Consider the following 18,338-nt stretch of genomic DNA (forward strand, 5'->3'; position numbering starts at 1 on the left):
AGCATTGTTAAGAAGCTAATTATTGGTGCTGCTTAGCTTGTTATTTAATTAAATTACACATGCAATATGTTCGAACCAAAATTGTGTGTAAGCATTTTAGTGCTTTTTATAGAATTTAGGAGTAAGCGCACATAATTCTGTTTTATAATTTTGTTGGAGGGAGTGTGTCAGGGACAGAGAATGAGTGTGGATGTGCTAATCAACTAACACATCTACAGTATATTACCATTATGATAATGGAGTAGCACATCAATAGCACGGGAGTCCTTAGACCCGGATTCTGTAATCGGTTTTGTTGTCAGCAGCCGCCTTAAATGCAACTGCCAATTGTGTGTCAATCACATGATATACCGGTTGCAGAATTACACCTCTGGCAAAGGTAAAACTAAGCTAAACTAAATCTTGGACTTATATACCGAGTCATTCCTAAGAAACAAGGCTAGACTCAGTTAGCAGGTAGGTGCCAGAAATGAAGGCCAGGGTTTTTAGGCCTACATTTCTGGTGCCTACCTTTGATGTGAATTGCACCTATGTAGGTGCTTTAGGACACCCAATGCCACTTCCAGCATTAGCCATGCCCACAGTGCCATTAAACTGCCTAATGAGCCTAAGGAGGTGCAATTCTGGTGCCAAGTTTTTAGGCACCAGTAGGCGCCTTGAAAATCATCATTAAAATATCATTTAAATGGCATTTTTGATTGAGCTTAGGCACCTACCAGTGCCTCAAAAATCAGCACCGGTTAGAGAAACCGGGGCCTAGTTTTTCCCAAATAGGAAGTGGTAAGCGCTCCCATGGTAATTTTTTTTAGACAGCCACACACTAATGCTAACATTGGTGCATGACCAGAAATAAAACAAATTGAAAAAAAAGCTATTCTTGATGGCCACGCTAGAAATGGGGAAAGGTCCATGTAAGAATGTGCTAAACCCATTTTTTTCACACGGCTTAGTAAAAGGGTTCCTCAGGATATTAATAAATTCCAGCAACTGATAAGTAATCATTTTTTTTCAATTACCTTACCCATGGGAGATTCAAAATAGAGTGATAGTTGTTCCAGCACCCTCTATCCTTCTTCTCTTAAACCTGTCTTATTAATAAAAAAGAGAAGGGATAATCTATACTGCTAGTGGGATGTATATCAACAGTTCCCTCCATAATTCATGCTTTGTCCATGGTCTGAAAGGAATACCACAGAATCAACTCCAACCCTTTTCCATTCCCCTAATCATGATGCACCACTTTCATTACAATATGGTCCTTCTTCCAAATTGAAAGTATCTTGTCTCAAAAAAAAAAAGTCCACATATGTATTATTTAAATCAGGTTTTCTATTCCACCTTTACCTATTCAGTTCAAGGTGGGATTACATTACAAGAAGTTGAGTCGGTTACCCAGGAAGTTGCAATGGACAGTTTGACATGGACATTTAATTGAGTTGCTAATACAGGTAGATCAGTATAGTTATTAATATAATTAGGTTATAGTTACAAATACATAGTTACAAATTTAAGGGCTCCTTTTACAAAGGTGCGCTAGGGCCTTAATGCGTGGAATAGCGTGCGCTATATTGCTACAGGCGCTAGCCGCTACCACCTCCTTTTGAGCAGGTGGTAGATTTTTGGCTGGCGCACGTTAATCCGGTGAGTGCTCTAAAACTGCTAGCGCACCTTCGTAAAAGGAGCCCTAAGTAGGTCATCTTTGGCTCATCGTTATGTACAGTTAAGAAATGGCCTTTTACAATTACCATTTCAGTTACTTTTGGGTTGGCTCAAAAAATTGGAGACATGGTTCTAAAGAGTAAATATTTCCTCTTTTAGGTTTTTACTTATTTTTAATGAAGTCTGGATTACCTTATACTGACGCTCAAGAGATATGAAGACAGGAATCTATAGCCTTTAATATGTACAGATCAAATTAAACATTGAGCGGTTCCCCATTATTAATCCTAAGTTTGATCCCTAGAGTTTTCTGTAAAAAAAAGCATTCCAGATCACTTGTCTTAATTCTTTGATAATTCATATGGGTGAAATAACCTTAATGATTTCTCATTTTGGCAATTAGTTCCCATGGTCAAGGACAAAGTAACATGTTATACTTGCTGTAGTGTCCCGTGATTCACATTTTCCAACTTACATGAAAAGAATTCAAGGATAAAGAACCGAAGCCTGAAAATTCATATGCATATTGTCCTTTGGATTTTTTATATATATATAAGATTATCATCAGGAAGATTTAAAAAGAACGGGTCTCTAATTTGTCCTGAGTTTTATGTAGACACTTCCTACCATTTGAACATTGCAGAAAATATGTTATGTTATGTCTCAACAAATCCTCCAGGGAGGAGTTTGAGGCAGGTTACAGAACAGTATTTATATTACATAGGTACAAACAGTGTAAGACAAAGTTTGTTATACTCCTAGCAAATATTTCTGAGACTGCAGATTACAAAGTTTGTATAATGATAGGTACATTGTATAATGGATTTAGGCTATTATCTAAAGATTTTTGATACAGTAGATTAACAACAGTTTTTCATTTTACTGTATTACTGAGACAGCAGTTTATATAACAATTGTTTTCTCTAACAAGGAAGCATATATTGTAAAGCCGGGGTAAAAACTAGGCCCCTAGTAGGTAAATAATGAGATTATCTAGAAATTGGAAGGAGGAGAAACAAAAGATTATGGAAGGGTAAATAAATCACAGAGGATAGCAAGGGGGTAGAAGAAAGGAAAAAAAAACACCAGGGAGACATTGAATGAAGTTACATGGAAATACTGTACCTTTAAAACAGGATTTTTTTCTTTTCACTCAACAAATAGATGAGCTCTGGAACTCATTGCTAGGGGATGTGGTTGGTGTAGCTAGGTTTAAAAAAGGTTTGGGCAAGTTCCTAGATGAAAAGTCCATAGAGTGCTATTGAGACAAACACTAGGGGAACCACTGCTTGCCCTGGATCAATAGCATGGAATTTTGCTACATTTGGATTTCTGCCAATTACTTGTGACCTGGACTAGCCATTATTGGAAACAGGATACTGGACTACCGGTATATATATTATAGTAGATATATAATTATTTAAGGTAATATATAGAAATAAAACAATAAAAAAGGAAATAAGGTCCTTTTTATTGGACTAACTGAATGCATTTTATGATTAGCTTTTGAAGGCAACCCTTCTCAGAAAAAAGCAAATGTTGACAAATATCAGTATATGTAAGGAAGACATGAAAACATTTCAGGGATAGTTTTATAGCAAAAAGGAGGGGTGAGTAGGTGAGCAGGAGACATAGAGCTGACAAAGTAGTTTTAAATGTCCTTGTAGTGGGAAGGAAGCCCAGATCTTATGTTAAGTTCTGTCTGGTAGGTGTCAATATTTCACCATTTTAATTTCAAAGGTTTTACATTCTTGGATTGTCTTAAAGTTCCCTTTTTTATACAATTTGCATTGCAAGCCACTTAGACACATTGTGATTTGCAGAGTATCATAAAAATAAACTTGAAACTAGATGGCCCATTGGTCTGATCCAATATGGCTATTCTAATGTTCTAATGAGATCATGCCTCGGATGTCAATAGCTGAGAATAACCAAGACAAGCTAAAGATAAGCTTTTAGTGTGGCTTTAAGTATGGGAAAGGATGGTTCCTTGCAGAGCTCCCCTTTTTGATTATGTATTAGTATGTTACCCTATTTCATCTTTGTAAACTGCCTTGTATTCTGATTTGGCGGTATATCAAGTTTTAATAAAACTTGAAACTTGAAACATTCCAAAGGGAAAGAGTGAGAACAAGCAACACAGATTGTTGAATGGAGTAAAATTGACCTTATGCTAAAAGGGGATTGAATGAATGACCATCAAGCAGAGAGCGTAAAGTTCTGGCAGTTGTGGTGGAATTATTGAAGGAGAGAGATGAGGATGTATAATAAATAACTTTATATGAGCAAGAATGGTATTTTAAAATAAATCCTAAACTCTATTGGCAGCCAGTGTTGTAGGATCAAAAGAGGTAACATGGTCATAGACATCCCAGAAGCCATAGTCTCCTCACGCTTTCAAATTTAAATGAAGTGCTCCTTATCAAAATTTCAGCTTCCTCACAGAGGTCTATCATATCAAGTTTTCCCTTGAATCCTTCACAGAGAAGCTCCAGATACCAAGTAGCAAGTCCAATTCAGCATCTCCACAGTGAACCATGTGCTGCTGCTGTGTATCATAAAGCCCCAGGTAATGCATGATCTCCTTCAAAGTAAACGTTTCTCCTTGTACACCAGCTGCCCATAGCACCTTCAGAAGTAGCAGTTTTGATCGTACCTGATTTCTTTGTCCCATTGGTGCAATCCTTCAGGGATTCATCTCAGCTGCAGGATACTGCATGGAGGTAGATGAAGTCATTTTGACAATGATTGAACAGCTTATGAAAAAAAAAATAATCTATTGCCATGCCATGGGATTCCTCCCCTACAGGCCGTGCGGTTCCATCTCATGGCAATAATGATTTACAAAATTTTTTGAGGCACTATAAAGATGGATTAGATAGATCTATCTATCTATCAATCATCTTTAACGAGGAAGGACAAGTCATGTAGCAAGTCAATGATTCTCCAACTATGGTTGAGCTCTTGAGCCAAGGGATATATCAAGCCATAGAATAAGTAGTATCTCATATAACTGGTATGTTTTGTAGAAAATGGCATTGCAGAGAGGGAGCATACCTTGTCCATTTAGAGAGCTATGCAAAGTGAGAAGAGCTGATATGCAATGCATCAGAGTTTGCTAGTCATGCCAGTGAACAATGATTTTCAACCTAGTCTTCGGAGGCAACTCATTCAACAAGGTTTTCAGGATATCCACAATTGGTATGAATGAGACACATTTACATGTCCTGTCTCTGTTAAATGCAAATCTCTTTCTCATCAAGACTGGGTTGAAAAATACTGCAGTAGAGGAAAAATGCCAGTATACTTATCTGACCTAGCTTTGCAACTTGGTAATCATAGCTATTTGATAGTTTTCAATACTATAGGTACTTGAGTTGCATGAAAAGTGTTATTTTCCTTCACTTACAATACAGCTTCATCCTCATTTTTCCAACAACAATGTATGCTGATGGATTTGGCAAATTGTTCAGGGAGGAGGAGGGACAGTGAAGAGAGTAATCACATTATTCTCATGTTGACTAATTGTTAAAGCCTGTTTTCCTTTTCACAGTTCCCATATGGTATTTTGAGTATTTTCAAATAAGCAAATGCCAATGGATGATTCATTTATTTTAAAACAGCTCTAATCACAGCAGACTATGAGTGCAATAATAATTAGTCATGTATCTGCCCTATCTCAAATAATCAATTTGTGTGGTAAGTGAGTCATATGAGAGTAAATCAATCGTGGTTTCACAGAATTAAAAAAAGAATAAAGAAAACCCCCCAGAAAACTTTTATAACTTTAGATAAGATATTCAGAGGCAAAAAAAATCCATTTGAATATGCTAAAGAGATGGTTAGTGCCGTTTAGTTGACAAAACGTTTGATTTTCCTGATAATACTTCCAAACATCTTTAGGGTTGATATTTGTGTAGCGACGGTCATCGAATTTTAAAGTACTTACAGCCTCAGACTAAATTAATCAGAGATAGTCGATGGCAGGTCATGTCTGGGCTCCGGAATTAAAAATCAGTGTATGTGCACTCACCTGGAAGTTAACTGGGCACTGGCTGATATTCAGACTGGCACCCATTTAGCTTGGCAGATACAGTTGGGACAATCTTTTTGCTGTTCTTTCTTTTTCGTTCAGTCAAGTTTCATTAAGTTTTTGCAAAGGCAAAACAAAGAAACAGAACAAAGGAACAATATCTTAATACCATACAATAGAATCATAAACCTTGAATGGAACAATCAATAGAAATAAAGTGAACAGTATATAAAGAGATATCTATAAAGATAGACAAGCTACCACCAAAGACAGTATAGCATAAGAGTAGTCAAGAAGATCATTAAATTTTACCAACAGTACAGTAGGTAAGCAGTAGGTGCTCAAAACCCACCTCTTCCAAGACCAGGATCCTTAATGCCCCTTCCTAACTAAATAAACCTCCCCCCCTCACTACCTCTCCCCCTTCCCCCCTGGCAACTTTGATCAACTTGGTCTTGAACCGCTTGTTACTCTGTTTAATTGATGTGAACCACTTGTAACTCTGTTTAATTGATGTGAACCGCCTAGAACTCTTCTGGGTATGGCGGTATACTAGAATAAAGTTATTATTTTATTTTTTTATTTTATATATGTTTGTACTTAGTAATCTGATTATCTTTATCTACTAGATGATATTCAAATTTGGCAATATAAAACATTAGCAGCATTTTTCCAGTGTTGTAATATAATTTTCAATGTTACCGCTATTAATAAACCAAATAGTTTCTTTTGGTCTTCATAGAGGGTGTCTGGCAAAACAGCAGAGCGAAGCATTATTAAAGAAAAACTTTTAGAAGACGAACAGGAGGTCAGTGTTACAACAGTATCCCAGACCGATAACCATAGCTAAGACAGTAATGAACGATCATAAAGAAAATGTTGTAAAGTACCAGGGGTCATATTACGATGCCAACACAAAGCAGAGACTTGCACAATTTTACATAGACTGTTGGTTCTGACTGGAATCCATAATATCTTATGACTGATATAATATAAGGTTTGTTGGAGCAGAATTCACCAGTTTAACACCGTGTTTCCAAAAATATCACCATTGGGATGGGGACATCCACCATTTTGCTGTTCTTACATTATCCACTTTCTTAGCTGGTTAATGGATTGAAAACCATTGCCAACCAGTTGATTTCCATCTTCACTCAGGCTCCATCCCTAAGATCACCCCATCACTAACTGTTACAGAGCCTAGGGAGTCACAGGTAATATTCAGTAACATACAATGTTAAGTATCATTGCATATTGCAATTGCTGGATGGCCAGCTCGGCAGGGCTTAAGCAGGCAGGAGTCTGTCCTGCATAGCTGAACCCTTTTGAATATTAGGAAACCTATTATTTATTTATCCAGATGTATTTAACTACCTTTATGAAGACATTTACTCAAGTTGGTGTACAGCATGTATAGCTTTACATAAACAATTTACAATTGTGTTAATGGAGTAACAATAATACGTTAGTAAGCATGAGATACAAACACTGGTATAAACTTTGAAGATAGGTAAATTTAATCCTAGTGATAGTGTGAGTGGGTATAGGGTGTGGACCATCTGCAGGCATTAGCAAGCACTGTTCCCTTTAAGCTAGGTGGGAGTCCTGCAAATGTATCGCTGCCGATGGGGAGCAGTGCTTCAATATTGTGTCTTCAATCACTAGAAACAGGCAAGACAGGTAGATTCCCTGGAGTCCTGAAACGCTTGCCTGTCTCTCGCTATTGAAATGTCACAGTGAAACAGTACTCTCTACTGGCAGGACTCCTGCTCAGCGTAAAGGGAACAGTGCAGTCAAGCCACAATGTACAAGTGAAACAAAAAATTTTAATTGGGTTGCTCATTAAACATATACCAAAATCTGTTCATTTCACAGGCCTGGTAATGCAGGACTAAGGGCTGTCACACCTGTACCCTCAAAGAGCGTAACTGGCAGTTAGGTAGTGACATGTTGCTCCAATCTGGCATGGTCCCCTTAGAATTAGGGTACCTTTCAAATTCGGTACCACTAGGCAGTTGCCTATCTTAGCTTATCTCCAAGGTTCCTTTAAAGAACACCATGTAGTCAGAATGGCCTTGGTAAAAAAAATCATAAGCTTTATTTGGCCATTGGCCTCAAAATCACAGTCCGTCACAGGTTTCAATGTGAGCATGAAAATATGACCAAAAGAAAAGGTTCCTCAAAACTAACTTTAACTCTAATGCCAGCTCTGGACTTTAGTAGGCGAATTATATACAGTCCTCTTCACCAGAGTCTTAAGGTTAGGCATACATTATGAAGGAAAAAGAATATTGTATAATCCTTTAGCTTAAATGTTTTACTGTTGTACAACAGCGGAAATAAGCAGCTCCCTATTCCTGAGCAGCAGGAGGGGAGTTTATGGCAGTAATTAATGAGCCAGCACTACTGGGCTGCTGGTACAGGTAGCCATGAGAAAGAGACCGAATCATTTATACTTCTGGAAAGCAGGTTCCTTAGCAAGGCACACACAGCATTATAGCATTCACAGAAAATATAGCAGTTTTACACTCAGGTCTGTCACAGGGACTCTTTTATTAAACTGCGCCAGCAGTTTCTAGTATGGGGAGCCGTGCTTAATGGCCCGCGCTGCTCCTGACGCTCATGGAGTTCCTATGAGCATCGGGAGTAGCGCAGGCCATTCAGCATGGCTCTCTGCGCTAAAAACTGCTAGCGCAGTTTAATAGAAGAGGGGGTAAGTGTCATCATCTTGCAACTCAGTTCCCACTTTAAAAGTGAAAGATCTCTGCCAGGCTACAATTAGTAAAAAGCGGCTGCCAATCACATATTATTCATGCCATGGTGCTGTATACAGAATCGCGCCTCTGAGACAGATAGACACTAGAAATGTAGGTCAGGGTTTTCCAGGCCTACATTTCCGGCGCCTATCTATGCCATAAATTGCACCTACATAGGCGCTTGAAAGTGCCTAATACTACTTCCGGTGTTAGCCACACCCATAGTGGCATTAGGAAGGAGTGGCCTAGTAGTTAGAGCTACAGCCTCAGCACCCTGAGGTTATGGGCTCAAACCCCACGCTGCTCCTTGTGACCCTGGGCAAGTCACTCAATCCTCCATTGTCCCAGGTATAGTACTCCCCCGATATTCGTGGGGGTTCCGTTCCAGGATCCCCCGCGAATGTCAAAATACCACAAATATGGTTTTTAGGCAGGGGAGACAGGAGATGGCAGCTGGAGAGGCATGAGAGGGCAGCCAGAGCACCGGCAAGTGAAGGAAATCACTCACTGTATGCTCTGACTGCCTCTTCCTGTACTAAAGTTGGACCTCACCAATCAGGAGCTGCTTTGACACGCAGCTCCTGATTGGTGAGGCCCGACTTTAGTACAGGAAGAGGCGGTCGGAGCATATCGCGAGTGATTTCCTTCACTCGCCGGCACTCTGGCTGCCCTCTCCTGCCTCCTCTTCGCAGTCAGAAAATACCACGAATGACCGGGAGTGCAAATTTGCGGGGGAGCACTGTACATTAGATTGATTGTAAGCCTGCCAGGACAGATAGGGAAAATGCTTGAGTACCTGACTGGAAACCACTTAGATAATCTCGATAGGCGGTATATAAATACCTAAATAGAAAGTAAAGCGCCCAGGTTGGTGTGATTCTGGCACCTTTTATTTAGGCATCAGTAGGTGCTTTAACCTTGCTGTTTTTTTGCTGTTTCTAACGGCATTTTTAAAATTAACTTTATCATGTCCTCTTGGCTGCGCATTCTGAAGCTAACCCCCTTCTTCTACAAATCCGCGCTAGCGGCTGCCATGCTACAACAGCCCCTAAGCCCTTTAAATCTCTATGGGCTTTGGGGCTGTTACCGCATGGCAGCCGCTAGCGCGACTTTATAAAACAGGCCCTAAGTCTCTATTAAATTGCCTTTTGAGGGCATGCACTTAAGGGTAACCAGGTTAATTCTACAAACTCAGTTTCATATACTACCCCCCCCCCCCCCCGGTGTAACCTTCTCAAGGTGATTGCTTTCTCTTATAAGAACTACAGCATTGGGGCACCTAGACCGGGGTGGGCAACTCTGGTCCTCGAGGGCCAGAATCCAGTTGGGTTTTCAGGATTTCCCCAATGAATATGCATGAGATCTATTTGCATGCACTGCTTTCAATCCATATTCATTGGGGAAATCATGACAACCCGAATGGATTCCAGCCCTGACCTAGACTATCCCCCTCTTCTACTAAATTGCGCTAGCGGTTTTAGCACGGGGAGCCACGCTGGTCCTATGAGAGTCAGGTGCAACACTGATAATTCAGCATGGCTCCCCACGCTAAAACCACTAGTGCGGTTTAGTAGAAGAGGGGGTATGCACCAATGTAAAGAATTGTCTTTAAAATGTCATGCTATTTTTTCAGCAAAGAAAAGAGTGAGGCCTAAAATAACCATAGAGTCTAAGATATAAAAGAGAGTCTATTTATTTATAAATTGCAGCAGTCATATAGCAGGTTGGTATATAAAAAGTCTTGTTATATACTGACCTTCTATTTGACTACTGCAATTTATAAATGAATAGATGCCCTTTTATATCTTGGACTCTACATTTATCTGGACCTCACTCTTTTTTTTATTTTTTTTTGCAGTTGTTCACCCATGAAGCTTTCTCACTCCGTCTTATTCATGCTTTTTTTTTTTCTGATCATTTTCATTATTATTAATGACATGCAATGACATGGAATATGTTGTTTTCATTTTCCATGTCAATGAAAATGACAGCCATTTGCTAGTGCATAATACTTCAGCCAGATTACTAATGTGTAAAATCAGGAGTGAGTACATTAGTTCAGTTTTGCATTGCCGTCACATATGGACAGTAATTTCATAACATGTGCCTATATAGAGAAAGGCTTATAGGCACATAAGTTGTACCTATTTTATAAAGGCAGCGAAAGAGATGCCAAGTTTCACTCATTAGGAGTATGTCATGCTTATTTGAAAGCTTTCTTACTCTCACACTCTTGAGCCCTGTTTCTCGCTCTGATCTTGATCACTGCTTTCGTGATCTTGCTCACTGCTTGCCCTGTCCCTTGTCCTTTTACTGCTCTGAAATCAATGCACATACTTTTAACTACTGGGTGGAAGACAATTTTCAGCTCCAAAAATTTACCCAAACTGCACCCCACTCTGTGTTCTTTCAGGGGCGCCAAAGAAAAGCCAATATCATTTAATGCTGCCTTGATTTTTTTGCAAAACAATATTACACTTAAATCCATCTAGATTTATACTCTGAATGGACTGTCTTAAAAATCTCTCTTTAGCCTTCAATCTCACACCTCGGTATGGTAAATCTCACTCTTTGGAATGATAACCCTTGGCACCTCTATAACAAGTGTATCTGTGGGACATGATCTGAAATCTCCCACACCAAATTATTTATTTTATTTATTTAAAAATGTTAAAGCCCGCTACATCCACTGTTCTGAGCGAGTTGCTTAAAATCATTTATAATAACTGCTATGAGCCAGGAATATGTTTGTGTATGTGTGTGTGTTGGTAGAAATCAGCACCTTTATGAGTATTTAATAAAATGCATACGAATGTGGTGATGCCACACTTGTTCCACCTATTCTCTAATCCCAGAAATACCTACCCATACAAGGGACATTTCCATAAACTAGGTGCTAACATGTACATTGCATTACACCTATAAATGTTTGCAATGCTGGCATTTATTTATTTTAAAAAATGTATATTCCACCCAAAATCTTAGCAGTTTACAAAACAAAACAACAATACAACATATACTCTACAAAATCTGCCCTACATCCTCCATTACTAAGAGTCTCAATTTTAATTACCAGTGTTGTTTCTGGAAATGATACACCAATACAGTAGGCTGAGTTTTATGTCATTCTAATTTTAATCAATTGTGAACCGAGTCAAGCTCGTTCGGGAGATGACCCGGTATATAAACTGGAGATTAGATTAGATTACTCATTTCATTCACATAAATGCATTAAGAAATAACTGTGTCTTTAAGAGTTTAAAAATATATATGTATATATATCCCTGGGTTTTCATAATTGTAACTGACCTGTCAGTTAGTTCCAATTTAATTTTTATACCTCATTAAAAAACACTCGTAATAAGTTAATGTTTATGTACCCTTCAGTTAAGAATTGTCATTACAAGAAATATTTGAATAGGCAAATTGAACTCTTGGTTAAGCCCGCTTATTTGTCAAACAGATTCTTATACTGTTTTTAGAAAATTTTTATAAACATACTTTTTGATAAGTTTGTTAAATAACTATGTAATCTTCTTCTTGTCACGCATTTTTATTACCGATGTACCTTTCACTGATTGTACAGTTCTTCTTTGTTGTTAACTGCCCGGAACTTTGTGGTTGTGCGGTATACAAGAATAAATTTATTATATTATTATTTATTTATTACTGCTATTGAAAACATAGAATTCCCAACCATCACATGTTTCACAATATATGCCAGCACGCCACTTAAGCCCTATTCGGCAAATACCTGCTTAACTTACATAGCACATATTTGCAAGGATAGCCTAATAAGGAATGGAACATGGGTGGGACACAGGCAGAGTTCCCACTTATGTGCATAACTTACAGAATACTGAAATTTATGCAGATATCTACCATACATAGATAATCATACTTACAGCAGCTAATGCATAAATGCTGCATGCGTGTATATCCATTTCAGTGGTGTACCTGGCTTGGTTGTCACCTGGAGCAGAGCACCTCTACATCCAGATACATCACCTCCTCTCCTCTAGGCAGTGAGGAGGGAGGGGTGTGGAGCAGTTGTGAGACCGTGGTCTCTGTACATGCTTCTGTCAGCTCTGCCTGACCCCTGCCCTGGAAAAGGAAGTTGACATCAGATGGTTCATCTGACCAGTGAAGTAAACGGCTGTGCGCATGTGGACTGCAGCTTCTCCATTACACCCCCTTACTGCCTGCGCCTGGGGTATGCTGCACCCACCAACCTACCCTTATACACCACTAATCTGGATATACTTGTCAGAGGGGCAGGGTGGTGGGTGCAGTCTGTCCTGGCTTCAGGTAGTGTGTGTGTGTGGGGAGGGAACAGAAAGACACTGTCCACATGCACATCGGCTCTGCTGATGGTCCTGACCCTCTGATGTCAACTTCTTGTTCTGGGGCAAGAGACTGGCAGAGCCAACGGCTCCTTCCAAAAGACGGGGTGCTCTATCCCGGGTGGAAACCATGCAAGGATGCTAGTGATGCTAGTACTCTATAAAGGAAAGAAGGCACCCACGTTCTTTTATAGCACAAGCTCCTATTGCATTCTGTCCAGATTCCTGGAATTAAAAAGATAAGTGCCTCTTCTAAGTAATCTTGACTGAAAACATGCTTGAACCTATGCTGGTAAAAGTTTGAGTAATTCCTGTGTGATTTCTGAGTCCTGTGGTTGCTCCTGAACAGAAAAATGTGAGGCTTGGAGTCTGATTCTTTATTTAAAATAGTTAACTATAGCTGTACTTTGGAAACACTCCTGGAAGAGAATCCTCTATTCCCCTGCCGAGTGAAGTTGCTGCTAGTGTTGAAGCAGGAATTGTGAAGCAGTTTAAGAACTTTGGCAAAGGCTGCAGCACTACACAAAAGTGTAGGGTTTAAACTTTCCTGCATTGAATGGTGTAGGCAAGTGTGCTGATTGAGGACTAGAAGACTGAACCTGAATGAATGATTGGAAGCAGTGAATGTGAGCACTGGTGTTAAAGGGAACTAGTTAAGGTTTTTCTCTGAAATTATATTTTATTTTTTTTGTGGGGATGAGCCAGACTCATATTAGAATCCTGCAGAAGGAGGACACACTGAGACCACACCACCAAAGAAGAATTGTATTCCTTTGGTTTATTAAAGACAGGTAGTAGGTACTTACCTGGGAAGGCGCTCTTGTGCCTGGTTCCTGATCCAGCACTGGTGGTGGTTCCTGTTCTGTTCCTGGTATATGATCCAAGGCCAGTGCTATGGTCCTGGTTCTGTGGTGTTCTTGGTTCCTAATCTAGCCTAGACAAGAAAGTTGAGGGCCTGAAGACAAGAAAGGTTTTACTCAAATTCATTTTTACTCTTGTGTGCACACCTTTTGATTTTATAAAAGACTTATTTGTTAAGGCTGAGTACTTTAGACCAGTTTTTCAAAAAAAAAAAAGAAAACTAATATTCTTATCTTTGTTGAGTCTTTTCTAGGTCCGCTTCAGCGTCCAGAGGAAACAAAAAGTTAATGTATTCACAGAGTACAGTAGTGGTAGAGCACATATGTAGAATATTGAGTTTGGAAAGAAATATAAGATACTTATCTGACAGTTCCTCTTTATAGTGGTAGGTCATTAGGAAGACCTGAAAGAGGGAGTACACACATTGTTAAGCATTTTATTTCACAGCTAAGATTTTTAATGAGATTTTTAATTGGTTTTAACTGAGTACACTTTAACTGGTTTTAAACTGATTTTAACCTGGTTTTAATTAATTTTAATTGAAACAGCCCTTTAACCAGAAAAAGTTCCCAGAATTGTTACAAAGCTAAAGTTAAGATTTTTAATTCTTTCATGTTCAATAAATACTTGTTATTTTATCATAAAACTGTGTATGAGTCTCTTCCTACCTGATTCTCACTTGGTACCACACACCCAGGTATTTTTGCAGTCTTTTTTAAAACACCTGTCGTGAAGATTGGTGGAAGTGTGCTCTGCCCCAGGGGAATCCAACTTACCAACTAGCACTGTGACCTTCAGCTGTTTGCTGTTGTTCTAGGACAGGGTAGTGCTGAAACCTAGGCGGTGCTTTATATACAAGTACTTATTTTGTACCTGGGGTAATGGAGGGTCAAGTGACTTACTCAGAGTTACAAGGAGTTGCAGTGGGAATTGAGCCTGGTTCCTCTGGTTCTCAGGTCATTTCACTAACCATTAGGCTGCTCCTCTATTCCTCCCTCCCCTCCCCCCAAAAAAACTTACATAAGTTGACTTATGTAAATGCCAAAAACACTAAGAAAAGACTATGAGAAACCTGGTCTCACAGGAGGAAGAAACAGAATAGAGGCAAGGAAAATGAAGGCAGGTGAACTTGCTGAAAAAAAAAAGTTTCAAGTGTATTAAAATTTGATATCTGGCTTGTCAAATTTCTAAGTGGCATACAAAGTTAAAATAGTTAAAATGTAGGGGAAACACATACAAATCTCATAAACAGACGTATATTATCTATCATACAATAGGTAAGGGGTTGAAATACAATAATTGATAGGATAGTAAGACAAGGATGGTAAATACAACAGGAAGGGAATGATTTCATCAGTTTAGTTAACAGTTGTTGAAAGATTATAAAATGAAAGCGTCATTAAATAAGAATGTTTTTAGATTTGATTTAAATCGATCCAGAGAAGATTCCTCACAAAGATGTGAAAGCAGAGAGCTCCATAGTAAGGCGGCACTTACAGAGAAAATTGATATATGTGTTGTATTATAAACAATTTGCCATAATGAGGGTATGACTAAGAGATTTTGATTATTTGATCGCAATGTTCTAGATGAGTTATAGGGAATGAGTAGCTTAGCTATGAAATCTGAGAAGTGAAAAGTTCTGGATTTGAATGTTAGAAGTAAAAATTTTAAGTTATTCTGTGGGAAAGTGGTAGCCAATGTGCATTAAGCAAGAGTGATGTTACATGGTCAAATTTTATAGCCTTGGATAGAAGTTTAACCACTGTATTTTGGATTATTTGTAGTCATCTGAGTTCTTTTGGGATTATTCCCTTATATAACGCATTGCAGTAATCTAATGTAGAGATGACTAGTGAATGTATTAAAATGTTCAAAGATGAAATTTCCAGAAGATTTGTAATGGAACAAATCATGCATAATCTATGAAAGCATTTTTGTACAACAGAACTAATTTGGTCCTCGATCTGGCAGCTGGGCTTCAATGCCAAGAAATGTAAGGTCATACATCTCGGTAACGGAAATCCTTGCAGAACTTACACCCTGAATGGAGAAACTTTAACCAGGACTACAGCAGAACGAGACTTAGGAGTAATCATCAGTGCTGACATGAAAGCAGCCACTCAAGTGGAGAAGGCTTCATCTAAAGCACGGCAGATGTTAGGTTGTATCAAGAGAAGCTTCGTCAACAGGAAGCCTGAAGTCATGATGCCATTGTACAGAGCCATGGTGAGACCTCATCTGGAATACTGTGTGGAATTCTGGAGGCCACATTACCGTAAGGATGTGCTCAGAATTGAATCGGTTCAGCAGATGGCCACCAGGATGGTCTCGGGGCTAAAGGGTCTCCCGTACGAAGAAAGACTGAGCAAATTGCAGCTCTACACTCTCGAAGAACGCAGGGAGAGGGGAGACATGATTGAGACATTTAAGTACATCACAGGATGGGTCGAGGTGGAAGATGATATCTTTGTTCTCAAGGGACCCTCGACCACAAGAGGACATCCGCTCAAACTCAGGGAAGGGAAGTTTCGTGGAGACGCCAGGAAGTACTTCTTCATGGAGAGAGTGATTGAGCATTGGAACAAGCTTCCAGTGCAGGTGGCTGAGGCACGCAGCATCCCAGACTTCAAGAACAAATGGGATACCTATGTGGGATCCCTACGAGGGTCATGCCAAGGGATAGGGTCACTAGGGTATGGACTTGAATGAGCGGGTCAGTAGAGTGACAGTATAATTTCAATTATACTTTAGGGGGTCAGTAGACTTAAGAGGGTGGGTAAATAGTGTGGGCAGACTTGATGGGCTATAGCCCTTATCTGCCGTCATCTTTCTATGTTTCTATGTTTCTAATTTGTTGGTGGTAAGTTTGTTTACTGTCAAATGTTATGCCAATCATTTTAATGGTAGTTACCATTCGAAGGGGTGTAAATTTAAGACAGATAGGAACAATTAGAGAGTAGGTTTGATTATAGGGAAATAGCATTGTTTTAGTTTTAGATATATTGAGAGCTAACGTTATCATTTAACCACTGTCTGATCTTTTCAAATTTGAGTTTAATATCTAGAATGTCATTTGAATTGTTGGGATCAATGGGGTGAAGTAGCTGAATCTCATCAGCATATGCATACATGGTAAATTCAAAAGAGGAGCTAGAAAAATATTAAATAGGAGTGGAGAAAGAATTGACATCTGAGGTATTCCATGATCTTGGGTGAATGAATTTGATGAAACCATGGGCCTCTTCTATCTAACTGTGCTAGCAGTTTGTAGTGCAGTAAGCCATGCTGAATGGCCCGCGCTGCTCCCAACACTCGTAGAGTTCCTATGAGCATCGAGAGCAGTGTGGGCCATTCAGAGAGGCTCTCTGCGCTAAAAACTGCTAGTGCAGTTTGATAGAAGAGGTCTTATGTCAATAGTAACTTTTGAGAAACCAAGCCTAGATGGTACATTTAAGGTAGAGATCACAAACAGTATCCTTTCTGCTCCATGGTAGAAAAATAATGCCTGTTCCTTCATTGTGGTAGGTATGATTGTGTGTGCACATGTGTGATGGATGGCCCCAAAAGCATTTAGAAACAGCACACTAGGGAGAGTTTCAACTGAGGTCTCCATTAGATGATGTTCTGCTATTCTTGGAGAATCCCTTCCCTCCTTCTCTGAGATATTTTACTATCTCCCTGTTCTCTTCCCCTTCTTCTATTCTCTATATTTTTCCTTTCTTTCCTGCACCCATCACTAGGACCTCTACCAAAAAAAAACCAAATTGGTTAACTGTCCAATTCATCTTTGTTCTGTGCATTCCCGTGGCAATTACATGTTTAATAGTGTCATGTAATATTCACTTTTGTGCATGTGTAATTGCAATGCAAGAAATTTAAAATGATCTCCCTATAAATATTGTTCTTTTTATTAAAATAATGGTAGATACATTGTTTTAAATAAATACTATATATGCATATGTACAGTATATTCCTGTTTTATTCTTGATTTCAATGGAAAGATTTAGAATTGCATTCTGCTTATTATAAATTGTGGCTTAAGGTGCTTGGAAAACAACTCCTCCATTTAAAAAAACAAAACCCTAACCTTTTGCATTCATATGTGTATACACTGAAAGTGTGAATGGGTTTGAGGTCCCCAGGACAGATTTGAAAAGCCCTGCACTAAAATCTTCACTATAATATTTAAATCACAATTTAAAAGTGAAACAAGGAGTAGAACCCACAATCACTGGTGCTCTGATGCTTAAAACTTAACGCCAATGCAAAAGGCACTAGTGTACTGCCTGATGCTCTAATGGTTTCAGTGTGGGCAGAGAAACCATTAGCATAGACCACATTTAATGCATTTAAATGATGTCATTTCATATCCCCGCTGCACGTTAAAAAAGAAAAGCTATCCAGCATTTTTAATGCCTGACAAATTAATGCCAGTTTCAGGGCAGCATTAGAAGGGTTGGTTGAGAGACAACATTCTCTCCCACCAACCTGACCACCCTGCTCCAAATGGGCTTCTTGTGCCACCCCCATCATCCTGCTTTGCCCTTAAAAAAATGTACCCAGCCTCCTGACAAAAGGCCCTGATGGTCTACTGGACTCTAACCCTCCCCCTCCCCCTGCCAAATCTAGTCAAAGCCAGGGCAGTCCAGTGGGATCCCTAGCCTGACCAGGCCAGGCCAAGCC

At 39.3% G+C, this 18,338-nt stretch overlaps 1 pseudogene; it reads left to right on the top strand.

The window, feature by feature from the left end:
* The window catches only part of LOC117360406, a 31,866-nt pseudogene extending 25,324 nt beyond the window's left edge, over positions 1 to 6,542 (top strand).
* The last annotated feature ends 11,796 nt before the right edge of the window (positions 6,543 to 18,338 follow it).

This window comes from Geotrypetes seraphini, chromosome 5, assembly GCF_902459505.1.
Source record: "Geotrypetes seraphini chromosome 5, aGeoSer1.1, whole genome shotgun sequence".
Taxonomy (NCBI): Eukaryota; Metazoa; Chordata; class Amphibia; order Gymnophiona; family Dermophiidae; genus Geotrypetes; species Geotrypetes seraphini.